General features: G+C 47.8%; 1 long non-coding RNA gene across 1 annotated transcript; it reads left to right on the top strand.

The window, feature by feature from the left end:
* The first annotated feature begins 2,586 nt into the window (after positions 1-2,586).
* On the top strand, positions 2,587-17,692 carry LOC143837345 (uncharacterized). Its single transcript, XR_013230960.1, has 4 exons — positions 2,587-2,850; positions 7,485-7,508; positions 10,020-10,157; positions 12,220-17,692. It is a non-coding gene; the product is annotated as an uncharacterized LOC143837345 (long non-coding RNA).
* The last annotated feature ends 4,513 nt before the right edge of the window (positions 17,693-22,205 follow it).

Genomic DNA, 22,205 nt, shown 5'->3' with positions numbered 1-22,205 from the left:
AAGGGTTTCCTGAATGGGTGGGAATTAATTAATTTCTAATATATTTTTAAAATTTGTTAAACATTTATCAGGTGATATGGACATATATGGTCATGTTGACCCCCCCCCCCTAAAATCACCAATTCTGGGTCTGGAGGGGGTGGGGGCAGGGAGGTCTCTGAGTGGATGGGTACACAGCTATAGAATCATAGAATCATAGAGTTGGAAGGGACCTCCTGGGGCATCTAGTCCAACCCCCTGCACTGTGCAGGACACTCACAACCCTCTCGCTCACCCACTGTCACCTGCCACCCCCTTGAACCTTCACAGAATCAGCCTCTACGTCAGATGCCTCTCCGGCCCCTGTTTTAAAATTTCCAAAGATGAAGAACCCACTGCCTCACGAGGAAGCCTGTTCCACTGAGAAACCGCTCTAACTGTTTCTCAACCATATTCTATGCTTCCCAAAAATATTCTGTATGATCGTGCCACTTCTGGGGTTTCTCAAAGCCTGAGGAATGTTTCAGGGGCTTCTCAGCAGTAAAAAAAAAGTTGAGAAAAGCTGGTCTAAGAAGCTCAGGTTGGCATCTATCCATCTCCCCTCATAAATTTTAACTTTACATCAACCAAGTGAGCCTGAGAGACAGAGAGAGAGAGAGAGAGAGAGAGACAGAGAGAGAGAGAGAGAGAGAGACAGAGAGAAAGTGACCCAAGGTAATCTCGAAACCATCATGGCCCAGTGGGGATCTGGTTGCCTAGATCACCGGTTCCTTTCTTTCACTTTCTTTCACCAATGGTGCGAAGATCCATGTTTCATGATTGTATATAAATTGGGTCTTTCCCCCCGGGGTTTCTCAGTTCAGTTCTGCCTCTTGTCCCACCATGCTGATTTCGCTCTTTTCCGCTGCTCCAGACAGACAAACCCTCTATCTCGACCTACCCCACAAGGCTGTTGTGTGGATGGTGCCCCTCCCCCCCGGCCAAGCTGCTTGCCCTGCCGCAACCCCTGTGAAAGGGTCATTCAGCCCCAGAGGGGTCCTGACCCCCGTTTGAGAACCACTGGCCTAGATCCTAGCCCAACACGTTAGCCACTACGCCATGCTGCCTTTGCGTGTGGCACACTGGAAAACCCACCTGTCTCCTCCAAACTTTGCAAGGCTTTGGACAGACTGACGGTCTCTTCTGCAGCAGGCAGATTTTATAGAAGCGACAGTTATAGTGTGTGCGACCCAAGGGGAAGTGGTGCGTCGCTGCAGAGCCAAACATGGCGAAGGGAATGTGGGGGTCTGTGGCTGACTTGGGTGGGCTCTCGCTTAACAGCTGAGGTGGAGGGGGAAGATGGGCTGACTCACGCGCAGCCAGGAAAAGAGCTTGAGTTCTTACAAACTGGAGGACGGGAGGGTGACGTTCCCCAAGGGTGACTGCATTAGAAACAGAGAATTGCGACTCATCTCTCCGTCAGGCAAAAGTTTGGGCCGTTGTTTTCCCCCACTCGGCAAAAGGTTCTCAAATTGATTCAGGCCGGGCTTTCCAAAGGAGGTCTGGGTCAAGTTATTTTGCCCTTTAAACAATCCTCTCCCGCGCGTCCCCCCTAATTAATGCAGAGACTTGTTTTAAATGTAGAAAGAAAATATGTGCTAAGGAGGAAGGCTGAGAGGTTCGTAAAAAGATGCATGGGGAGAAGCTTTTTCTCCCTCTGGCAGAATACAAGAACTGAGGAACACTCAATGAAGCTGAGAGACAGTGTGGTGTAGTGGTTATGGAGTGGCAGACTCTAATCTGGAACCCCTGGTTTGATTCCCCCATCCCTCCACATGCAGCTCGCTGGGTGACCTTGGGTCAGTCACAGTTCTCTTAGAGCTGTTCTTGTACAGCAGTTCTGTATGAGCTCTCTCAGCCCCACCTACCTCACAGGGTACCCGTTGTGGAGAGAGGAAGGGAAAGGGACTCCTTTGGGACATCTTTGAGTACTGCAAAGCAGGGTATAAAAACAGCTCTCCTCGTCCTTTTTCTCTTCTGGAAGGGCCATTGGAACAGTATGAAATGCTTCAATATTCAATAGATTCAATCAGATTTGAGTCTAATAGCAGGTTAGAAACCAGCAAGATTTTGAGGGAGGGGGAATAAGCTTTTGAGAGTCACAGCTGTCTGACCAAGGGAGCTTTTTGGGTAGCCCGGGGGCACTTTTAAGTTTAATTCTGGGTATAAGCTGTTGTGTGCCTGGATCCTTCTTCAGAAGCGGGACTCGGGGTTGCTTTCCACAGCCATGGAAACATGCCCTATCGTGCTGTAATGCATGTATTTAATTAACAGCCTGCCTTTCTCACTGAGCCTTAAGACGGTTGGCCAAAATACGGATCAAAACCCAGCACTATTAAAAACCGCACAAGAGACACAGCCCTGTCAGACTGGATCACCAAACGCAAAGGCCAGGCAGGAAATTAATGACGCAAAAACTGGAAGGCAATGCAGTCCAAACGAGACAGTACACAGCTGCGTTCCTGGTTTTTATTTTTTGAAAGGCCCTCCTGGATGGTTCTCAGGCTCACGGGCCGAGCGGCAGCTCAACACGCAGAAACAAGGTTTGATTCCAGAGTCGGCAGCCCGACTCCCAGCGCTGCCCTCCCAAGCCCTGCAGAGCGGGCTGCCTCTGCTGCCAGAGGCGGCCGGATGGGGAGGCGGAAGCAGTCCTGCCTGTGCCTCTTTGGCTCAGGGGGAGGCAGCTGTCCTGTGACTCCCTCCGACTTCCCTGCTGCTGGCTCCTGAGGCACGGGAGACTCAGGCTGCTTCACTGCAGAGCGGCAGCTCTCTCCGCCAGAAGCAGCTGGACCATGTGGGAACTGGCCATCTCCCTGTCCTGCCTCTTGGCTGGTGAGTGTCTTCCAAGTTTTTTTTCCCATGAGGTTGGGGGAATGCCCTTGGGAGTTCCTTTGGATGAACCCTGGTAGATGTTCTGTTTGACCTGAGGACGTGGGGTGTTATGGTTAGAGCAGGGGTAGTCAAACTGTGGCCCTCCAGATGTCCATGGACTACAATTCCCAGGAGCCCCCTGCCAGCGAATGCTGGCAGGGGCTCCTGGGAATTGTAGTCCATGGACATCTGGAGGGCCGCAGTTTGACTACCCCTGGGTTAGAGTGTCAGACTGGGATCTGGGAGGACCCAGATTCAAATCCTTGCTCTGCCAAGGAAGCTTCTGGGGCAGTGGTTCTCAACCTGGGGGTCGTTCGAGGCCCTTGCACAGGGGTTGTGGCAGGGCAAGCAGCTTGCCATCCACACAACAGCCTTGCGGGGTAGATCGGGATTGAGCGTTCGTCAGTCTGGAGCAGTGGAAAAGAGCAAGATCGGCATGGTGGGACAAGAGGCAGAACTGAGAAACTCCGGAACCCCCCCCCCCCAATTTATAGACAATCATGAACCATGGATCATCATGCCATTGGTCAGTTTCGGTTTAATGTCTGTGAAAGAACCCGTGCATCATTTTATGGTTGGGGGTCACCACAACATGAGGAACTGTATTAAAGGGTCGCGGCATTAGGAAGGCTGAGAACCACTGGGGTGTCCCGGGGCCAGCTGCTGTGTCCTGTCGAAATCTACCTAAACAGAGGGATGGTTGTGAACCAAAAGGGACCAGGGGAGAACCACGTTGGATGCCACTTTGGGTCCCCATAGAATAAAAAAGTGCGGTGTCGATATCTAAATGAATCAGTTAAAAGACGTGCAGTTCGTTTCCCCCCACTGTTCTTGCTCCTAACCTTACTGGTTTTAGCCAGCATTTGAAATCACGTTACTCTTCGGCTATGTTGCCCTGTGCCTTTAAATCCCACCCTGCCTCTGCCCTGGAGGGGACTAACAAGTAAATCATGCTGATCTCCAGAGAAGCTGTCCTCTCCCCTCCTCCCCAGTCTGCAAAACTCTGTCCTGTCCCAAATCCACAAGAAACTCCCCTTCAACACTAATGGGAAACTGATTCCACTCAATTGATGGCCAGCTCTGCGCCGGGAAATGCCTGCGGATTGGGGGCAGAGCCTGGGGAGGATGGGATGTAGGGAGGCGAAGGACCAAAGCAGGGCACCATACCACAGGATCCACCCTACAAAGCAGACCTTTTCTCCAGAGGAGTGGCTCTCTGTCGCCTGGAGATGCACTGTCATTGCAGGAGATCTCCAGGCCCCACCTGGAGGTTGGCGACAACAGATAGTTCTGATACTGCGGTCCAATTAGTGCCCAATGAAGTTGGTTTGCTTGGAAGGGTGCCGTTCCGTTCAGGATCACACCATCCAGGGTCTCATACCTGGGATTATGTTGGGTAAGCAGAGGGAGCGTGTAACAGTACTTAGACCCTCAATGGGGTGAAAACCACAGGGCAAGATCAAGCTGCTTCCAGGGGGTGTGGCCTGCCAGATCCCTGCCGACACCCCTACCTGGATCTAGGGTTGCCAACTCTGGTTCGGGTAATTCCTGGAAATGGAGACTGGGGGGATGGGACTTCAGTAAGGTATAAGCCCAGAGTCCTCCCCGCAAAGCAGCTATTTTCTCCAGGCAAAATGCTCAATGTAGTCTGGAGTTTAGCTGGAATTCTAGGAGCTTTCCAGAAAGTTGGCAACTTAGGCCAGCCCTAGAGCTGATGTTCATGGCATGGCTGAAACTGCATGCTGGGAAGTCCCAGGTTCAAATCTTGCCACCTATCCCTGCCTCACTAGGTGACTCCGTAGATAAGAGGCAATTTGGCTGGATTTGGGATACAGAAGACAAAATGGAATCCTTCTTTGCACACAGGACTTTGTGACAGCCAAAGGAATCAACAGCTTTAAAAGGGGATGAGGTAGATTCGTGGAGGAGAAATCTATTGATGGCTACTAGCCGAGGTGGCTGTGGGGCACCTCCACATTCAGAGGGGCTGAGTCCCAGATCCAGGGGGCAACGTCAGGGGAAGGCCTCAGCCTCTCTGCCCTGTTCTTGGCCCTCCAGAGGAAGTGGTTGGCCACTGTGCGAGACAGGATGCTGGACTAGATGGACCACAGGGTCCAGCAGGGCTGTTCTGTTCTTATGGAGATCACAAAATTGGGTAACGTTACTGAGTTACCAGAAGGGTGTCCCTTGGAAGTGGGGGTGGGGGAGACAGCACACACACAGTCTGCCCCCGCCCCCCCCCCCATTCCAGTGCAGTGCCGTGCTTCAGGAAGTGGGTGCGTGTCCTGTGGGGGAGGAGGGGTGCCCCGTTCAAAGCTGTTTCCTCCTCAGCCCCGGAGGGTTGGCTTATGTCTGGGAGGAACTGAAACCGATGGCATCGGTCCTCCTGTGTGGGGAAGGGTGGAGTGTCTGTGGGGGGGGGGGATTGTGGGTGTGCAAAAAGGATTTTGCAAGGGAAATTCACAGCAATGAGAGAGGAGCCCTCCTAATTGCCTGGCTTCTCAGAGCCCAGGGTCACCTACCCCCCCCTCACCCCCCAAATACTTTCTTTGACAAGGTCAGATTCAAGTGGGTCTGAAGTTGCATAACAAAAAATGAGTCCAATAGCACCTTTAAGACCAACAAAGATTTATTCAAGGTGTCTCTTTTAATTATTTCTTTCCACAACTGGGAAAGTGCCTGGTATTAATTACTAAGGTGGACAGTTTTATTTCTCCAGTGTTTTGGTGAACTACAACTGAACTCAAAAGGACTGATTTGATGTTTCAGCAAGGAATTATCGCATGACTTAATTTGAATATTATGACGCAGTTTACTCATTTGCCAAAATGTACTTTTGCCTTATATCTGTACGCTTGCGATCCTTGGTCTGTTTAGTCTGAGGAAGAGTGCTTGCACTCAAAAGCTCATGCCTTGAATGAATCTTTGTTTGACAGAGCCGCTTACTATAATATCTGTCCAGAATATAGGTTGCCCTCCACTGCATAAGAAATAAGTTAATTCAATTTCCACCTCACATCAGCATACTGGGGGTTGCTCCGGGTGAATTGCTTAGGCTACAACAGGTACTACAATAATCAAGGAAGGCTCAGTGGTAGAGCCTCTGCTTTGCATGCATGAGATCCCAGGTTTAATCCCCAACACGGCCAATTAAAGGATATAGTTTTTGCCATTTGTTGTTTTCTTCTGCTTTTCTTTCTGTATAGATTGCCTTAGGTGTGAACGTAGCTGGGCTAGGGCAGTGTAGTTTGCACCAGGAATGCCAGTCATAAAGCTTTGATGTGCTGGAACATGTTATGTCTCCCCAACCTTGGGGCAGGAGGTGCCAGTTATGTCTCTCTGGCCTGGCAATGGGGACATCTGGAGGAACTTGGGGGGGCTGGCTGGAGGTTAAGATGGAGCAATGGTTCCTAGGTGTTAAGTCTTAGCAAAGGATGTAGAGATGTATCTTCAATAAAGAGATTTTCTTCAACAAAGTCTTCTTATTGGGAGCAATCGGAGGGACTCTCGCGGGGCAGGAGGACATGTTACCCTTTCCCTCCCCTCTCATTTTATCCCAGAAAGCAGCTAGTCTTAGGGGGAAAGTTATAGAAATCCACATCTGTACCGTGGGGCAAAAAGTAGCTCCAAGGAGGCCTTCCAGGATGAGAACACTGAGGGATGGTGATGGGAAGTGCTGTCAAGTCAAAGCTGATGTATGGTGGCTCTGTAGGGCATGGTTTCCCAACTACAGTCCCGTGTGGTACCCTGAAGCCCCCTCAAATGGTCCCGCGGTGTGTGTGGAGGTTCAAAATGGCGACAGGGGAGAGCCCTCCCACCCTTTGCCGGCCGTTTCTGGCTCTGAGTGAAGAGGAAAGAAAACAGGTTGACCTGCCCTTCCCAAAATGGCCACTGATGGGCTTGGAGGAGGTGGGGAGGGGAGGGGCCTCAGTCATTTAAACCTTTGCTGCATGAGTCTCCTCTCACTTCCAGGGTCCCTGGCAGGGAGGCCTAGCCAGCTGACACCACTCCCTGGTACCTCAAAGCCTGACAAATGTTTCAGTGGTACCTCCATGGTCAAAAGGCTGAAAAAGGCAGCTGTAGGGTTTTCAAGGCAAGGGGCATTCAGAGGTGGTTTGCCGATGCCTGCCTGCACGTCACGGCCCCGGTATTCCTTTGTGGTTTCCCTCCCTCCCAAACTGCGCAGGACTGACCCTGCTTGGCTTCTGAGATCTGACAAGATGAGGCTAGCCTGGGCCTTCCGGGGCAGGGCAGGAGCAGCAGGGCTTAAAATCCCAGTCCCTTCTTATTAAGGACCAAACTCCGCAAGGTATTGGAGTTCCATACCTGAAAATCCTTTGCTCTTAAAAAGCTGCCAAGAGTGGGGATGGGGAGTGCTGATCTGGATCAGGAACATGATGTTGTCTTTTTAAAACACCCCCCCTCCCCGGCCTGATTTATCGCCTGGAATGACCGGCTGTACACCCGCTTTATCAAGCCCGCTCCGTTCACGCTCGCAGGAACGTCCCTAATTCGATTTGGCCGCTGTCGTAGGGGCGCGGGTGACTCCATCTGTCGGGAGTAATTACGTTGTCTTTTTTTCTCTCTCTTCGCAGGAAGCGCCGCTGCTGATGTGCAAGGTGAGGGATTCCTGCTGAGCGGCAACGAGGGCTGAAAACACATTTGTTACCCTAGACAGGATCAGCCGCAAACAGGGGAGGTGGAACGGGGTGTGGAGGGGTAAACGCGATTATCCCACCTCCTCAGTCATAAAGCTGCTTGTCGGACAGACGGTCACGGAGGACCAGGGCCAGGGCTCCATCACTTTGTGGATCAGAGGTAGTCAACCTGTGGTCCTCCAGATGTTCATGGACTACAATTCCCATGAGCCCCTGCCAGCGTTAGCTGGCAGGGGCTCATGGGAATTGTAGTCCATGAACATCTGGAGGACCACAGGTCGACTACCCCTGTTGTAGATGAAGTAACAGGAGGAAGGAAATGCCCCCAAGCAGCTTAGGGGTGATGGGTGTGATTCTGAGGGCACAGAATGCAGGGCGCAGGGGCTGCCGTGGGCAATGGTTAGCAGAGCAGCTGCCCTGGGCCCCGTGTTTTTGGGGTCCCACTGCCTACAGATGTCTCCCCCACTGCTGTTTGCATTTGCCCCATCTGGAGTTTAGGCAGCCGGCTCCTGGAGGAGTAGCTGTCTCCTGCTATGGTGGTCAGTCTCCAGGGGGTGGGTGGGGATTGTCTGGATTTACAACCCTCTCCAGGTGACCAAGGTTAGTTCCTCTGGAGATAATGGTGACTGTGGAATGTTGAGCTTGGTGTTGGGGTTGAGAGCTTCTAATCTGGCGAGCCGGGTTTGATTCCCTGCTCCTCCTCCACATGCAGCCACCTGGGTGAACTTGGGCTCACCACAGCACTGATCAAGCTGTTCTCTTCTGATCGAGCAGGAATATCAGGGCTCTCTCAGCCTCACCTACCTCACAGGGTGTCTGTTGTAGGGAGAGAAAAGGGAAGGCGACTGTAAGCCACCTTGAGACTCCTTTGGGTAGAGAAAAGCAGCATATAAGAACCAACTCTTCTTCTTGAGTAATATCAGGGCTCTCTCAGCCTCACCTCCCTCACAGGGTGTCTGTTGTGGGGAGAGGAAAGGAAAGGCGAATGTAAGCCACTTTGAGACTCCTTCTGGTGGAGAAAAGTGACATATAAGAACTAACTCTTGTTCTTCTTCTCCTTCTGCCCCACTGGGGGTGGGAGATCAGCTGCATGCTGACCATTTCTCTTCCCTGCCTCCAGCCTTTCCTCTCCTTGCCCAGTCGATTGAAGCTGGACATGGTGACTGTCTCTTGGCTGCTTAGCAAGGATGAGGAGGGGAGGCAGGAAAGGGAATAATAAGAAGACTTGTTTTTAATACCCTGCTTTGTATCCCTTTTTTTTGTTTCAAAAATGCCAGTCTTTTTACTATCCTTTCCCTGCTTTTTTTTTTTTTGTGCAAAAAACAGACCTGACATCTCCTAAGCCCATTCACGCAGTGACTTTACCTTCCATATATACATACATAGCTTCGACACGGTAATTCATGGAGATGGGGAGTTAAAAAGCTGAGGGGTTTGGGTGCCTGAGCCTTGCTGGCTGGCAAAGCACCTAGAATGGCCAAAATGCTATTATGGAGGACAAGAACAAGAGGGGGCTGACAGAAGGACCAGGGAGACCAAAACAAACCATGTTGCTACTGTCCTTTTTGCAAGAAAGGGGCAGGATGAACAGCAATAGATGGTGCCTGTTGAGGCAGGAAGAACAGGATGGGTCTGAGGGAAGATGCCCTGAGGCTGATAGCAGTGGATAAGCAGGTTGGAGGGCCACACAGAAAGACATCGGGGGCCATATGCGGCCTGCGGGCCTCAGGTTGGGGACCCCTGGTATAGAATATAAAATTATAATACATAAGGGATGATTTTAAACATTGTTCTCAACCCTCCATCTCATTTGAAGTATTTTCTATGAAAATGATACACTTAGGTGCCAAAAGTTTCCACTTTTGTTGTATGAGGCCATTCAAGTGATAATAATTGATCAAAACCCATCTGGTCAGGCACTTTATTAATGATTCTGCCCCCCCCCCCATCCTCACCCACTCTCCACAAGAATAACCCCCCTTCTCATTCCATTTGAATTATGCATGCCCTTACAATGAATTGCAGTTTGGGTCTAGACCTTACAGTCTTTGCCAAGATCCAGATTTCGACACCAGTTCTCATGGCTCTGCGTCAGTTCCACAATGGAGCCAAGAGGGGTTCCAGAGGATGGTTTATGGAGGGGAAGGAAGCTCGGTTGAGCTTCTCGTAGGTTCTTCCACCATTTGATAAAATGAAATTGTCAGCCAGGCAGGTCCGAAAGTTGCCCGAGAGAACTGTTAATTCTGCCTGGCCTTTTGTCACCTTGGCCTAAACCAGGGGCGGTCATACTACGGCTTTCCAGATATCCATGGACTACTATTACTCACGGTCATTCTCCTCCGTGGACATCGGGAGAACCACAGTTTAGCCACCTCTGGCCAAGATTATTGGGGCACTCTGCCTTCTAATGGTGATCTGGGGTATTGCAAGCACACTCAAGCTTGCCTCCCCCCCCCTCTTTTTTGCACACAGGGCGCTCTGCAGACTGCTACCAAATCACCACGTATACGATGGTGGGGATCGTAGCTGGAGACATCCTTCTGACCGTGCTTCTCCTCATTCCCGTCTATTACTGCACTCGTCGAAAGGGCAAGGTGCAGGTCAAAAAAGGTCAGTGAGAAACTCTTAGCCGGCTGCCCTTCAAAGCCCTGCCGGGAAGAGGGCCAAAAGGGGAAAAAGGGAAATCTGTGTTCATGGAGAACTTTATGAGATGAAGAGTCAGGTGTCTGGGAATGATGGAGATTTCCCGTCCACCACATGCATTTTAATTTATTTTGCTGATTCAGTGTATTTGTCTCCTGTTCTTTCTGCTTGGAGGTCTGGACAGAGCCTGCATGGTGTAGTGGTGAATCAGATTCCCCATTTCTTCTCCACATGCAGCCTGCAGGGTAACCTTGAGCCTGTCATGGTTCTCTCAGAGCTCTCTCAGCCTCATCCACCTCACAAGGGGGTCTGTTGTGTGGAGAAGAAGGGTAGGTGATGGTAAGCCACTTTGAGACTCCTTCTGGTAGTGAAAAGTGGCTCTATTTTGTCTTCTACATCATTCTCCCCTTCTTCCCTGTGAGGTAGGACAGCCTGAAAGATCACCCAAGGAGCTTGCGTGGCAGAATTGAAATGCAGACCTGGCTCTTCCAGATACCAGTCTGATACTCTAACCACTGTACCAGAGGTTCCCACCCTTTATGAGCCTCTGAGCAGTTTGGGAACTTTGACAAAATGAGGGCATAGCCACAAAATGGCTGCTGCAGGAGACAGAAGAAGAAGAAGAAGAAGAAGAAGAGTTGGTTCTTATATGCCACTTTTCTCTACCCAAAGGAGGCTCAAAACAGCTTACAGTCGCCTTCCCTTTCCTCTCCCTACAACAGACACCCTGTGAGGTGGGTGAGGCTGAGAGAGCTCTGATATCACTGCTCGGTCAGAACAGCTTTATCAGTGCCGTGGCGAGCCCAAGGTCACCCAGCTGGCTGCATGTGGGGGAGTGCAGAATCGAACCCAGCATGCCAGATTAGAAGTCCGCACTCCTAACCACTACACCAAACAGAGCCAGTCACAAAATGGCTGCTGCAGGAGATGGAGCCAGCCACAAAATGGCTGCTGCAGGAGACAGTGCCAGGTACAAAATGGCTGCTGCAGGAAACAGAGCCAGCCACAAAATGGCTGTTGTGGCTCACTTCCAGTCACACAGTGAAGATCCTTGTGGTACTGCCAAGGTAGCATTTAAAAAAAACTGCTCAGGCAATCACATCTCCAGTTGAAAGCCTTGGTGGGCCAAAGCCTGACCTGGATCCACCCACTTCGTAAAAACACTTGGTGGGCACCCGGAAAGGGATTGCCGGGTGTCTTGGCACCCCTGAACACCACATTGGGAACCTTGCACTGTTCACTGTAAATTCTACAAACACCACTGTTCTCTTGAGTCATTTTGGGTGGAAAGAGAAGATTCTGCAATAAGACGCAGGGAGACTCTGGAAGGAAGGATGAGAGAATCTGAGAACCAAGCTCAGATTTTGAAGAGGCACGCAGCAGACTCCCTGAGAGAATACAACCCGTGGCTCTGTGCTCTGGATTTCCCTGCCTCACCCTCACCAGCAGCAGCCAATGATACGGCACAAAGATAGGGACACAAACGGAATGATGTCACTTCAGGCCTTGCCCGGTAGCAGGACAACTTTTCTAGAGAGACATGAGTGGCTGGCACCGGGCTGCTGCTCTTCTTGGCCGCCTTCCTAATGAATTAACTAAATTAATCAAAATGATTATGTCATCGATATATCAGCAAGGGTCCCACAATGAATCTTGATCTGGTGGGCAGCCCTAGCAAGAGTTCCCACTGTGGCTGCTCACCTTCCAAGATCCCAAACCATTTTGGATTGCAATTCAGTTCAATCAATCACATTATTCAATTGTTGATTTAAAGCATGGTATTAAATTATTTTATTCCGGTTTGGTTGCGTTTAATAGGATTTAAACGTATACAAACATGAACTTGGCTGTTCGGATGGGACCAAGGGCGCATTTTTATTTGAAAATTGAAGGTATTGAAAAAATCAAGGTCGAAAAACCGAATGGACACACCCAGTTCTAGCTGATTGTAAACCAGCTTGGGGGAGACTTTTCCTGATCATCACTGCCATGTTGTATTCTAACAGTCAACCTTTCTGTCTCCCTGCAGGTGAAACAAGGAATTACATGAACATGCCTGGAATCCGAGGCTGACCTCCCCTCCTAATCAGAGTCTCGCTTCCAGAAATCTGCTCTTCCTGAAATAATACCAAGATATGTGGGTGGAAGGAGGGGGACTGCCCCCCCCGCTCATGATGTTATATACTTGGTGCAAATTGACCTGCTCCTTCCCTGCTCCCTTTTTGGTGTGTGGAACTGGCTCTTTCTACTTCCGTGGGGCAGCTGGCTTAGAGATTCAGGCCATCCAGGTATCCAACTTGTTACGTGTGCACATGCCAACTCCAAGATAGGGTATTCCTAGAAATTTGGGGGTTGGGACTTGGGGGAGCAGAGTTTGGGGGAGGGAAGGGAGCTTAGCAATTATGATTCTTGCAGAGGATAAACAGAAGCTCTCTGGTGTGTCAAAACACAACTGCTGATGCCCAGAATTAAATGTTGTCGGTCTTAAAAGGTGGCACTGAACTCAAACTTTGTTCTTTTGCTTCAGACCAATACGACTACCAACCAGAGGCCCTTTGTAGTCACAGAATCATAGAATCATAGAGTTAGAAGGGGCCTCCAGGGTCACCTAGTCCAACCCCCTGCACATTGCAGGACACTCACAACCCTACAGGTTGGTAATTTATCACAACTAAACTCATTATACCGGCTAGGCTAATTCAGAACTGCTGGGAGGTGTGACTTTATTCTCTATGGGGCCTCTTAAGCGTGGAAGAGACCCAGAAAATTCCCCCCCACCAGCTCCAAAACAATCAAAGATTGAGGACTATTTTTCCTCCCAAACTCTTACTAGCACCCGATATGCAATCCTGGCCGACCACTCTGATATTATTCCTAGAGACGCGTCTACTGATGACGCAGCAGAAAATCTCGGGAAGACGGTAATCATGAGAAACGCTGAGGCTACAGCTGACAGCCTGGAAACCTGCGGGGGTGAAGCAGAGACTAAGATAACCGACAATATATCATTGGGCTTATTCTCCTTAACAGCAAAAACAGTGGAGCTAATCTATAGTGAATTAAGAACTTTACATCTTAAGCTGGATTCTTTAATCGAATCGAGGCCCAAAACACCTGTGGAGGATTCCAACCTAATTACAGCTAAGGAGCTCCCCAAAGACAACCCAATCATCACATTAGGAGAATCTCCAACCCCAATAGCAAAGACGAGGTTAGCACAACATTACCAACTAACTTTACAAGCACACAAAGCTTGTTTAACTGTATGCAGTCTCAATGGCAAAACTCCATCTTGGCGTTTCAAAGGTTTAGCTAAACAGCATTTAAGGACTCTTTTGAGAACAGGAAATATAGACCTAATATCTGTTGAATCACTAAGCCATTTTAACCAAACCCAGAAAGTTTTATTATCTTTTAATAGCCCTAAAATTCCGGGGCTATTATTTCGTCGGAGGTCTTTCCTGAAAACAAAAGGAATCTTTCCAGATCGAGTTTTTACAAATGCTATTTTATCTCCACTAATACCTAATTTTAACAAATGCAAACTTAACTCATCTAAATGTGTAGATAATACCTACTCATGTGAGAAAAAATTAGAGGTAAACCAGATGGACCTGATCGACTTGACCGAAGCATCTGAACCCTCACCTTCACTTTGGAAATCCTCCTCTGGTCATTTAGAACTGGAAGAGAATTTATTGGATTCCTTTAAGGAGCTACCTGCCATTGAACAACAACAGATAACTGATAGACTTGAGAAGCTTAGATCAACACTCCTTAAAAGTATGAATGACACTCCAGCTTTGACTGAACTTCCTGTACATCCCATATCTCACGTGAAGATTGATTCTAAGGTGACCTCAAACATCTTACAGGGAACAGAATGCCCAGCAAGTTTGATATCTGAGATGGAAGAGCACCTGATCCCTAACTCTGGAACTGATCCAATTTTGACCCAAAGAAGAGCTGCTGCTGCTGATGAAGTGCAACCTCTGGCAACCTTGGGGAGTAAAAATCATGACCAAGCGAATGGCAGTGTTTTCCTGGATGTGAACAATGAACTGGAACAGATAATCCAGATTGATTGACTGCGGAAGGATGTCCCGTCCCCATTTATTAAGATCTTATCCTGGAACATTGCTGGTTGGAAGAACAAGATGAATGACCGTGAATTCTTACACTTTATTAGAGACTTTGAAATTATCTTTTTCCAGGAAACATGGTCCAGCTCCAAAATATGTCTCCAGGGATATGAGTCCCATTCGGTCCCCGCTCACAGATCCAACATACGGGGGCGACACCAAGCAGGCCTAACTCTTCTTTTTTCACAACAATTAGACTGTAAATTGACTGTTTTATCTGACTGTAGCCCTATAGCTCAGGCATTTCTAATTAACCTAAGTAACAGAGCCTTTATTCTAATCAATGTCTATATTCCCCCTTATTCAGATAAAGTCTCTCTGCATTCCCACTGGGACTGTCTAAGCACCTTTACAACGGACCTTGAGCTGCGCTACCCCTCCACTGAAATGATCATTGTGGGTGATTTTAATGCCAGGATAGGCAAAGATGACTTTGCACTGACGACGGCACTCAATTTGGATCCTGATGAATCTTTACCAAATTTCTTCTCATTTGAGAGGCACTCGAAAGACTTAATTATAAATTATGCAGGTATTTTATTTTCAAAGTACTGCATGCAACATGACAGGTTAATAATGAATGGCCTTCCATATTATGACCCTTTAGGTGAGTTTACCTTTACTTCTTTAAGAGGTAATAGTGTTATAGACTATATTCTAATTTCTCCCTCCCTGAAGAATAATGTAGTGGATTTTCGCGTTGGTGGCCGGACAGATAGTGACCATCTACCACTCCTATTAACCATCAACATTGAATGCCAACATAAATTGACCAAACCACCATTAATTTCAGAAGAAATCACAGTTACTTTACCCAGAATCCCATGGTCCCATAATATTAATCAAAAAGCTGGCAACCTTTTAGCATCAGACCTGTTTAGAAAGATAAGATCTTCCTTAATTAATGCTGATGACCCATCGGGAGCTGTACAACTATTGGACAGTTTAGTTTCCAACCTCTGTGACCAACTCTCTCAGAAAACTAAAATTGTGACCAAACCCCATAATGAACATCCTAGCTGCCGGTTCGACAGGGAATGCCATGATTTAAAATCCAGATTACGTATTATTTACCATCAATATCGCTGCTCCATGGCATCTTCCTTACCTCCTGAATTTTTTCAATTAAAAAAACAACTAAAAAATGCAGTAAGAATAAAAATTCAGAACTCTACCGAAAAACAATGGGAGAAATTAATCTGGGCCACAACAGCTAACAAAACGGGGCAGTTTTGGGCAATAATTTCAAATACTTTTGGCAGCAAACCTCCATTAACAATAATAATCCCTTCTGAAATTTGGTACAAATACTTTTTGAACCTTTTCTATGAAGAGAGGACAGATATGAAAGAGACCACAGAACCATTTGTAACAGATGCCCCAGAATGGCCACCAGTATCACCTGAGGAAATTCTAGCATTAATAAGCCAATTAAAGTCTGGGAAGGCACCCGGCCCTGATGTAATCCCTCCTGAATTACTGAAGACCCACCCCAATTGGTGGGCTCCACCTCTGGCTGCCATATTCACTATGATTAACAAATCTGGCATTATGCCAAAAGCATGGACAAATGCAATCTTAGTCCCTATTTTTAAGAAGGGAGATTCTACTCTACCAGAAAACTATAGACCAATCAGTCTCCTTTCTGTCATAGGAAAACTTTATGCCAAACAGCTATTAAACAACCTCCTCAAATGGATCTCTGAAAATAAGATCCTTGGCCCTGAACAAATTGGGTTTTGTGCAGGAAAGTCCACCCTAGACCACTGTGCCACCCTGACTCACTTAGTTAATAAATATAGCAGTAAAAACAGAGCCAAATTTTTTGCGGCTTTTTTGGATCTTAAGGGAGCATTTGACTCCATCCCCAGGGACTTGCTATGGAATAAGTTGGCTGATCTGAATATAGATAAAAGGTTACTTTTCCTAATAAGGAAACTATACTCACATACAAGCTGTCAGGTAAGACTTAACCCCCAAGGGAAACTATCACCAAAAATCATAATTAATAAGGGTGTTAAACAGGGCTGTATACTAGCACCCTTTTTATTTAACCTTTTTCTAAATGATTTAGCTCCATCGCTATTTACTGTAGATGGCCATTGCCCTAAACTCGGCTCTCTACATACTCCACTTTTACTTTATGCTGATGATGCTGTCATTATGTCTTGTTCACGAGTTGGACTAAAGCGCCTCCTCCATCAATGCTTTACATATTGTGAATCTAATAGACTCACACTGAATTATGAGAAGTCCAAAGTGCTAGTCTTTGCAAAGTCATGGAAACCTTTTAGCTGGAACATCCAAGGGAACATCATTGAGCAAGTTAGGCATTTTAAATACCTGGGTGTACACTTTCATTACAATGCGAGTTGGACTGTACACCGGAAGTACATAATAAACACTGCAAGGAACAGCGCTCAGGCTGTCGCCCGCTTCTTTTACACCAAGGGTAACCAATTTGTACCAGCAGCTCTCAAAGTTTTTAATGCTAAGTCATGCTCTCAGCTCCTCTATGGAATCCCTCTATGGATAAGTGCTTTCAACAATGCAGTTGAAAGCATTCAATCTTCCTTTTTGCGAGGAATTCTGGGCATCCCAAATTGTGTACCTTATGCTGCTCTCTGTTTGGAAACAAACCTAAGACTGCTGGAGACCAGGGCTTGGCTGCTTACTATTAAGTTTTGGCTGCGATTAGTCTTTAACTCTGATTCCGCCAGTTTCACTTCTCTAATGCTCTCAGAACTACAGACTTCCAACTGGTTTAATTATATTGAGCGGAAAATCCAAATGCTTGGCATCTCTTTGGATTCACTGGCCCTAGCACCTGCAACATCAATATATAAAACTATAAAACGCAGAATATTAGATGTCGAATTTCAAACACTGAATGAAGCAGCTAGAAAAACGTGCTCCCCACTTTTCCTGGGTATCTCTCCAGCACCTGATAAATTAGCATTCTATTTTTCCCATCTTGTTATTCCCCAACAACGCAGGGCTTTTATGCTTGCTAGGTTTAACATTCTCCCATCAGCAGTCATGGCGGGGAGATTTCAGAAGATCCCTTACATACAGAGACACTGCCCATGTAAACAAGGCTCTATAGAAACCATACAGCACGTTTTTTTTTACTGCCCTATATACAATGCCATTCGGGCTAAAGCTCTAGACCCACTCCTAGTTAACTGTATTGCCTACTCTGATAAATGCAAGGTACAGTTCCTTCTCTCCAATCAGGATCCAGATACAATTGATAAAGTGGCCAAATTCTTACAAATGGCAATTAAGCTGCGTGAATTTAAGAACTAATTGACTGGATTCTTTGTTTTATTTTTATGCCAATAAAGGTTGTTGTTGTTGTTGTTGCTCCAACCCTATCGCTCATCCCCTGTAACCCGCCACCCCCTTGAGTCAATGTAGATTTTTGTTTCTCTGAGACTCGACCCTCTGAAGCTGCCTTGCGACTGGCAGTGTTGACATGGAGCCCCTTCCAAGATGAAAACTAACATCATCTGAAAACAGGTCCGATGAGTTGGCCAGCTTTGCAGATAGGCTTGCCAGTTGCCAGGTAGCACCTGGAGATCTCCCGCTATTACAATTGATCTTCAGTTGACCAAAATCAAGAAAATGGCTCCTTTGGAGAATGGACTCTCTGGTATACCCCACTGAGGTTCTTTCCCTCTCCAAACCCCACCCTCCCCAGTCTCCTCCCCCCAAATCTCCAGTATTTCTTCACTCAGAGCTGGCAACCCTCTCCACAGACTCCCTGAGTGAAACTGAAATACTGTTTTTTCTTGTCCCCACCCCTCCCATGAGTATATTGGAAAGCACAGAAGAGCATTCCAAAACAGGATCACCTCCTCAAGTGGTTCATCCCTGTACTTATGAACACTTACCCGTACTTCTGTGACTTCAGGGCATCATTTCACAATTCTCAATCTTCCCTACTCTATTCCTGCTCTGTCTATCCAAGACCCTGCATAAGATTGCCAGGACGCTGCACGAAAAAATGGACGATTCCAAAACAGTGACGAAGGAGAGACAGAATCTATCCTGTGGCTTAATAAAGCATAAGAAGATAAAAAGTCTCTTATGTTATTTATTTAGGCTTTGACTCTGCCAAAACGGTCTCTAAATTTGTTTTCCGTTTTTAGTCTGGCTTTCGTCAGTGGCAATGAGTCCTTCCTTATTAATATTTGAATATAATGAGGCAAATGCTCCTGTATCATGGAGAGTCAAGGCTGTGAGCTCTTGAACAGATCGCCAGGACACCTGCAGCAGCACCAAAATAAGCACAGTCTACCCTGACTGGCAGCAGTTCTTCAGCAGAGATCTTTCACATGGTATTAACTGGAGTTGCTAGGGATTGAACTCAGGGCCTTCTGCATGCAAAGCAGATGTTCTACCACTGAGCTAGGGCCTCATATCCTCCTCTGTAGAATTCTGGGGCATAGTCCTTCGGATATGCTTGTTTTGCATGGAGTGCTGCACGTCTGACCTATTTCGAACTAAGAGTGGAATTAGAGCATGCCCAGTCTTCCCAGCAGCTGTCTTTCAGGATGGAATAAAAGGGTTGCCATCGTCCAGGGGGAAGACAGACCTATTAAGAAACTGGCGTAGGCTGGAAGCATTTTTCTTCCTTTTAGCCTAAATCAGTTTTTAATAGGTTTGGCTTTGCACAACCGGCAGGTCTTTGGGTTTTTTTGGCATCCTCTAGGGGGAGCCAGAAGATCTCCCTGCATTACAACTGATCTGCCGATGCCCAGCATTACAGCTGATCTCCAGACGACAGGGATTAATTCCCCTGGAGAAAATGGTAGCTTATGGCAGATGGATGCTATGGACTTGTACCCTGTGGAGGATTCCCCGCTTCCCAAACACAATCACGCCTGACCAGAGTTGGGAAACGTTAGCATTAGTGGTGGAGGAAGCTTGTTGGCCTGTCCTCTGGAAACAAGAATCTCTGACCGTTTCTGCACGGAGGGGTAAAACGTGCATGGCCCCCTGTTTTCAAATGCGGGGTGGTAAACCTCTCATTTGCAGCCCTCCATACAGGAGACCCTCCCAGTTTTCTCTGCTGCTCTATTGTGCCTTTTCCCCTCCGTACAAGGCATAGGCTAAGGCAGAAGAGAGAGCAATGCAAACTTTACTTCCCTTTTCACTGCTTGTCCATCATCTGAGGCAACTAATCCATTCTCAGCAGTGGTTTGAGGGATTACGAAGTTCCCCTGAGTACCAAAATTAATTTTTTAAATAAAAAAGGATACTTACATGTTGCTATGTGTTAGCCAAAATAACTGTGAAGCGTTGATTTGTTTTATCATAGGGACAGGGATTCATTCATCATGGAAGAGTGCACATACATGCCCTGAACACCCCCATGTGACCTCTATAAACCAGCTAAGCTGCACACCTTTCCACCATTTCCCCTTGATCTTTGAGATTGGCCATTTTGTGAGTCTATTGAGAATGGAGAATCTCTGGATGGCCATGCTGACTCAGGTGGTAGCCCTCATACATCTCTGCCACTCTTGCTCACATCAGAAAGGACACAGCTCACTTCTCTGCATGGATGTCCCTTTGAAGGTGTCTAGGGACTTAGTGCCAACCGATCTCCAGGTGTGCCTGGAGATCACAGGTGGTTTGCTCTCACAGAGGTCTGCTTCCCAAAACAGGTGTGTGTGGAAAGGAGAACCAAGAGTGGTGGGAGAACATTGTCCTGGCCATATGGAGTGACAACACATGGATCCTGAACTTCAGGATGACCAGAGGCACCTTCAGGGAGCTCATTTCCATGCTCAGGAGGAGGCTGCAGCACCAGGCCACCAACATGTGCCTGCCCATCATGGTGGAGAAGAGACTGGCCATGGCTCTATGGTACCTGGCAAACACCATTTGATACAGATGGGTCTGCCAAAATGGAAACATTCGACCGGTTGGCTATCAAAAAAGTAATCTGTTTTTGTTTATAATTGTTCCGATTTATTGAAAGAAACACACGAATAACTTCAATCATTAATATTCAATAGATATTATCTTCCTATCTGTGATGCCATAGTTATAGGCATGAAAACATAAATCAAAACGAGTTCCGGATAAACACAATTTTTTCTCAATAGCCCCCTGGTGATCTCCTAGGGCAGGGGTAGTCAAACTGCGGCCCTCCAGATGTCCATAGACTACTATTCCCATGAGCCCCTGCCAGCGTTCGCTGGCAGGGGCTCATGGGAATTGTAGTCCATGGACATCTGGAGGGCCGCAGTTTGACTACCCCTGTCCTAGGAGAACCAAGACCTCCCCACCCCCTCCCAAAGATAGTTGGTGGGCACCAGTCCCCACCTATCTCTGTGGCAGAGGAATCACTGCCCTGTAAGTCCTCATTGCAAGTTCTTGGGATTTGGGGGGTGCTGGCTCAGAGGGAGGATGTGCTGTGAATTAAAAGCAGAGATTGTGGCCGGCAATCCATGATTTCTCCCTGGGCTGCCAGCTGGATGGGTGGGGAGGGTTGGTGGGGAGGGTTGGGGAAGATGAGGGGGGCAGTGTACAGTGAACCAACACGTGCCTGGAAATGGAGGACCCCCCTGATGGGCAGGGGCTTTTCCTTCACAGTGTCCCCTTTAGACACAGCAACACTGCCACACAGGTATGCATGAAACCTGTCAAATGTTCCAGCCACCCCAATCCCAACCCAGGAGCTATTGGCTTATCTGCAGCAGGAGGTGTTGAGCACCAACAGCCCTGTAGTTCCTCCTGCTACCTGGGAACAAGGCCCACGGTGATGAACTCGGTCCCTGGGTTTCTCTCTGAGACTACTGGACACCATGGCGGCTCGTGGGACGTTGAAGACTCCTCGTCCATCTCAGGTTGCTGCTGGTTGCTCTCGTGTGTGGCCTCACCTTAAGCTTCAGGCTGCAAGCTGGTGACTGGTGCCATCCCCCTCGCCATAGATCCCCTGCAACCCATTGACGTAGGGGCAAGGCACTGGTGCAGCTCTGGAGACTTCCAAAATGCCCCATCGTTAACTGCCTTCCAACCTGGGGGCTGTGGCTTCCTTTGTTCAATCTATCCAACTCACGTTGGGTTTTCTTATATGACCCTCAACCCCCTTCCTCCAGTTCATCGCTACTTTAGGAGAAACCCTACATTGTCATGATTGCCCTCCCGATCTTGGAAGTGTTAGCTAAGAGGTTCGCCGGGCATGAAGGTCCTTCACCCCTCCCTAACCCCCATGTTCCTTTAATTTTTCTGTACCTCCCCTCCCCTCCTCCATCCCATGGTTTATGACCTGCAGAGACTCTCACCTGCTGCAAAGAGCTCTCCCTTATCTATCCTCATCCTTGGTTTGCATAGTAGGTATTGGAAATTTACTGCCAGGAACGGCAGAGAAATCAGACTGGATGTCTCCTAGATTCGTGCCTTTTAGATCAAAAGCCTCCTCTATGGGAACTGTTTCTCCCGCTTAAACTATCCCCCCTATATATAGACCTGAAGGGCCATTTGTGCTTGTCTCTGTCGATGTTCCTGTTCTTGCCATGCTTTGTCCTGATTTACCTTATGGAACTCTTCAATAAAGACTGACTTCTTTTCACAGCATGTGTACGGAGCTATTCTCTACGAGGGGATCTCTACTGGTAAATCGGACCACCCTATGGTTCGTGACATACATTTTGTATAGCGTCTAGCATGAGTTTAGCACCCAAACAACTGTGAAACAATTCACATAAAAGCAGCAGGAATCATTAATATTTTATGTATGTGGATCATGTTTGGCAGGACCGTCTGTATTTACCGCTGACATAGTGGAAAGGTTTCTTTCCCCCCCCACCCCTCCGGTTACTTTAATAAAAAAGGATTAGGTAAAAAGAGACAGAAT

The sequence above is a fragment of the Paroedura picta genome, chromosome 5, assembly GCF_049243985.1.
Source record: "Paroedura picta isolate Pp20150507F chromosome 5, Ppicta_v3.0, whole genome shotgun sequence".
NCBI lineage: Eukaryota > Metazoa > Chordata > Lepidosauria > Squamata > Gekkonidae > Paroedura > Paroedura picta.
This window is presented reverse-complemented; position numbering and strand designations above follow the sequence as displayed.